The 5053-nt window shown below is 53.1% G+C and overlaps 1 long non-coding RNA gene across 3 annotated transcripts in view; it reads right to left on the bottom strand.

The window, feature by feature from the left end:
- The window catches only part of LOC115072389, a 7323-nt gene extending 2274 nt beyond the window's left edge, over window positions 1-5049 (bottom strand). Inside the window, exon 1 of one of the 3 annotated variants that reach the window (XR_003851442.1) lies at window positions 4997-5049. This is a non-coding gene — a long non-coding RNA (uncharacterized LOC115072389). Of the gene's footprint in view, window positions 1-4488; window positions 4512-4672; window positions 4906-4996 lie in introns of those variants that run through there. The other 2 variants (XR_003851443.1, XR_003851444.1) reach the window with 2 other exon arrangements.
- Between the last annotated feature and the right edge of the window lie 4 nt (window positions 5050-5053).

Genomic DNA, 5053 nt, shown 5'->3' on the forward strand with positions numbered 1-5053 from the left:
ACATAATTAGTGATTAAACTTTCCATTAACAATTGTGGTTGTGCTAGATAAAAAAAAAAAAAAAATCTTTATTCTAACGCATATCCATTCAAGTGGTCAAACATTTACTGAGTACTAAAAGCTCTGAGGAATAGTTGAAATAACTCAACTTCAAAGACCAAAATGAAGAATTGATAATCCCCACTTCATCAATGAGATCCTCCCCAGGAAGCCTTCTGTGGAAGCACTAGGGCATGGACCCATCATTTCTCCTTCTGGCTGTGTTCCACCCTGGCCTTGGAACAACTCCTTCCTCTAAAGTCACTGGACACTGTCAGTTCCCTGAAAATCCACTATGCGCTGATCATTTAGTTCCCCGCTAGAAATGCTGAGGCTGATCCTTATTATGTCTCAAGTTGTGAACAAACAGCTTCAGCTCCAGCCCATCCCTAGACCCGGCAGGTAGTCCAAGAGCCTAGACAAAAATCTCTGCTTCCACTGTGCCCCACCACAGCCCACTGAGTAAGTGCCCTCAAGTCTAAATGTTCTAGGAACCCACTTTCATGAACAAACAGAATTGCTTCATGTGGGCATGGCCACTATGTCCCACCCCTGGTGACTTTTGCCATCTGTCCACAGGCTTCCCACCAACAAACACAAGCCTGCCAAAATTGAGCAAAGAGTGTTCTCTATCCCCAGTTCTCCAAAGCACCTGACCAGGCCCTGGCAAGGCCAAGGTCAGTTCATGGCTAGCACTGGTTCTGGACTGACAGGGGCTGCCTCTTTCCTCTCTTCCCAGAACAAAAGCCTTGGGAGGTTGGCCAAGCCCCAACAGCTCCTTTATATCATACACCCTTCTCTCTTTTCCAGAAAGATTTCTAAAGCCACCACACTGGGTTTTCTAGGACAAGAAATTCACAGCCAGGATCAGCAGTTTCTATAGAGACCCCAGGATGAGCCTGGCCAGGACTCAAACAGCCAAGAGGCCCAGGGCACCTGGCCAGAGGCTGGGAAAGCTAGACACAAAGGCCACACTTGGGACAGACACCAAATTGCAGAGCAGACAGAGGGTAACAAGCTGCTCCAGACACAGCCCAGAGACTCACAGGAAAGATGGCCACCCCCAGGCCTACAAAATTGGCCTTAGGGCTTCCTGCCCCCGAAAGGTGGCCTCAGCCAGCCTTCCCTGCATAGGTCCCCACTCACAATTAGGAAGATGCTGCTGGCTACTCTACTGTTTGGTTGTTTCCATGGTAACCTAGTCCCTGGCAAGATGCCCAAATATTATTACAATCATCCAGAGGAGAGAACACACTCCAAGTAGCTGTCTCTTTGAGCGTGTGTAATAGCCACAGTGTGTACGTGCTGTCTGAGTCTCCAAAGGTACTTCATGTGACTGCTTGTCCTGTGTGCGTCTGTGTCCAGATAAGTAAGTACATAGACAGAAGCAAGTTGAGTTAGGGTGGGACCTGCCTGGAAATCCAGGCACTAGGGGTAAATAAGTGCCCCAACCTGGTACATAGGCATATACTTATACACTGCCTTAACCACCTCATTCACATACTATATTTGCAAATAGACACCTGCTCCTACAAAGCTGCAGGAGTCTCTTCCTCTGCTCCAGCATTTTTGAGGTTTTGGACAAGAGCATCCCGCAGGCCCCTTTCTGGGCTCAGGGCAGTGAGGGAAAGGGCTGCTATTGACTGAAAAGCTCCTTGTTCCCTCTAGAAGCAGTGAGCCTCCTGGCTTTCCAACCCCATCCCTAAGGAGTCACAGAAAGCCACCTCTGGGGGTGGGGAGAGGCACTGATTGGCTCCTCACCTGATTGCTATGGTTACCTGCAGGGCCTTGCCAGCAGGTGCCAGGAGCAGCAGTAAACAGGAGCTCAAGTGTCCCCAGAGCATCCCCTCCCCATTTCCCTGTCCAGGACCAGCAGGACCTGTGTTTCTGACACCAAGTCCCAAGATGTAAGAAACTTCTGTGCTGAGGGAGGGAGGGAAGAGGGAAGACGTACAACTGTCACTATCGTAAGGGAGAGCCCAGGAACAAAGCCTGCTTCAGAAGAAGTGACATAGGTCTGAAGAAGCAGAAATGGGTGTGGGGGAAGGACCATTTGGAACTGGACTCAGTGGAGGTTGGGAGAAAGCCAGTCCCAACTACATTTCTAGCAAACCTGCATATCTACCAGTACCATCATCCCACCCTCAATTCAGCCTTCCCCTCATCTGAGGTCTCAGGTCTCTGATCTCTTTGGCCTCAGGCAGGAAAGGGGCTCAGTCAGTACCCAGCCCCCAGTTCCAACTCCCTTGTCATTCAATCTCAGAAGTGTCTCTCCCTAAGCTCCCAGCTTTCTGCTGACAGACATACCACTTGAAACCAGTCTCTTCAATTTCCCCATAGAAGGAGCCAGCGGACTCTGGCAACAGAGAGCCTTGCTGCTCCCTGGAAGGCCACCTATAGCCCCCTGCCTTGCCTATGCCTCAAATGAAACTAGCTAGCTCACTCATTAGAAAGTCTCCAGGCCTTGGGAGGTCATTCAAGGTCACATCCAAGTGCTAGACTAGCAGAAGTACATGGGATCTTAGCATGTTGTGCATGCAGTCTTCTCATTTTACAGATTAAAAAAAAAAAAAACAAAACTTCAAAGTGACTTGCCCAAGGTCACACACAAAACAGGAACAGTGCCAGGACAAGAATCTGTCTGCCTCCTGTTCTAGTGCTCCTTGCACACTGGCACGAGGTGCGGCTCCTCACTCAGCTGAGAAGCTGAGTAGGCGGGCAGAAAGGTGGAGAGCCACTGCCTAGAAGGGCAGGAAGCCTGTACAGTGGGCCTGCTGGGAGGGAGGTTACCGCCTTACACCACTTCCAAAGCTCCACAGAAACAACAAACCAGAGCAGCACATTAAGACTAAGATCCAGAGTTCTCAGCCTCAGCACTCCTCCCAGCTTCATGAACCTAACTATGCAAACCTCATGTGTTTATGAATTGGTGGGGGGTTCTGCTCTGGGATACTGTGAGGCTCTCTTCTTGCCCTAACACTGGCACAACCTTCATGGAAAAAGACTTGAAGCCTCCTCTACCCACCTCTCAATTCCCAAATATCAAAGACAAAGCTAAAAAATATACCCAGGGCAACACTGCCAGATGCACACACCCAGAGCCAGACACACACACCCTCTTCAGGTAAGCTTGGTCACACACATGCCAAACACTTGGCCAGACACACAGACACATAGGGACAGGCCCCCACTATACAGATGCAGAAACCATCCCCATCCACTGAATCACATCCCTGCCTGAAACCAGAGCTACCTGGTCCAGGAGTAAATTATAAGTCTTCTAGCAACAAAGGCAGTTCAGCCCCCAACCCCACTCTGGGGCCAGAGGCTGGAGGACTGCAGTTGCCACTTGACCTGCATAAAATACAACCTCTTCCTGCTCGGGTTCTCTCCATTCCCATGGCAACAGCTCCATCAACCATGATCTCTCAGGGAATCACCTCCGGCACTCCTCCCTTCCTACTCACCTCTGGATACCTCAACTTGATTGAACAGGACCAGGGTACTTAGGGTCTGGATCCTAGAATCTGTTTCCTGCCTCATTCCAAACAGGGTTCTAAGTGCTCAAGCTCTGGCCTCAAACCAAAGGACCCCCTGGGAAAACCTCTCCAAAATGTTGCAACAGAGCTGGCTTTATGCTCCTCCAAGTAATAACACCTTAGAGCAAGGGGCACGCGGGGGGTGGGGTGGGGGAGTGGGGTGGTGGTCAAGAGTTTTAAGAACAGCACAAACTGCAAGAAGTCCAGAACTGTGAGATTGTGAGAACAGCCTAGGAGAGCTGCTCCCTGAGCCGAGGAGAGCCCTGGAGAGACTGAGGCAACTTGGGGGTGGAAGGATATGCAGGGCTGGGGGCTGAGACACAAAAACCTGGAGAAAACTTGAGATAACACCTGTACACATTTACACACACACACACACACACACACACACACACACACCCCTGGATGTAGTCAATCAGAGGAATTTGGGTAGACCGAGAGGAGACAGGAAGGGCAAGGGGTGTCTGCAGGCCCAAGGTCCCCCAGTCCATAGAGCTACCAGCTGGAGTGTTCAGGGAGGAAAGGGTGGCCAAATCCACAGTGGAAGAAGGGCCAGCTCATCAGACCCCTTGGCCACCGCCGGTGAAAGGGAATAGTAGGCTAAATCTCCCCTCATTTCCATTCTACCTCCTCCACCAGGGCTTCCCCCGAAGCCCAGGTCAAAGGATCAAGCACCCCAGTGACCGAGTGGCCACTCCCTCCTTCCCTAGAGCCAAACTTTCGGTGGGGCCCCAGAAGGGGTGCTAGGGAAAAGCTCGGCCGAGGTGGTACAGGGAGGGGGCGGGGCGCCCCGCACAGGGACCGGGGAAAGGGACCGCTGGGGGAGGTGCCCAAGACCCGGGCCCCAGCAGGAAGGGCGCCCTCCCCCGGCATCGCTGCAATCGGAAAGCCCAGTCCCCTTCCTCCTGACCTGGCGCTGGCGATGCTCAGTTCAGTGCCCCCGAGAGAGGCGACCCCCGTCTGGCTCGAAAAGGGCAGATCGGCCAGAGCCAGTCTGTTCCCGCTTGTGGGGAGATGGGGGGGAGAACCAAGATTCACCCCAGCGTGTGCCCCCAAAGCTTCCTCGTGGCCACCCGGACCCTCCCCCTCGATACCTCGGGGGCAGGATCTAGCAGAGGACTGCTGCACAAAGAGGAGGTGGTCGAGGGAGAAGCCAAATCGTTAAGAGGGGGAATCCACTTCGGCCATCTTGGAAGGGAGGAAAGGAAAAAAAGGGACAGAGAAAAGGGAGAAAGAAAGGCGGACGGGGCGAGGCGGACAGCGGCTGTCCCGGCAGGAGGGGGACGCGAGCGGAAGGCCAGGCCCCAGCTCCCCGCTCCCACCGGGTCTGCGGGTCACGATGGACTGGTCCCCTTTGCCAGGCTCAGACGCTTATGGGGTAGCAGAAGGAGGGCCGGCGCAAGTTGGCGTCCGCTTACCTGGCTTCGGGGTCCGGTGGGTCTCGGGGAGGGGGGGATGGGAGGGAGGGAGGGAAG

This window comes from Nannospalax galili, unplaced genomic scaffold, assembly GCF_000622305.1.
Source record: "Nannospalax galili isolate Female #2095 unplaced genomic scaffold, S.galili_v1.0 scaffold1382, whole genome shotgun sequence".
NCBI classification, from domain to species: domain Eukaryota; kingdom Metazoa; phylum Chordata; class Mammalia; order Rodentia; family Spalacidae; genus Nannospalax; species Nannospalax galili.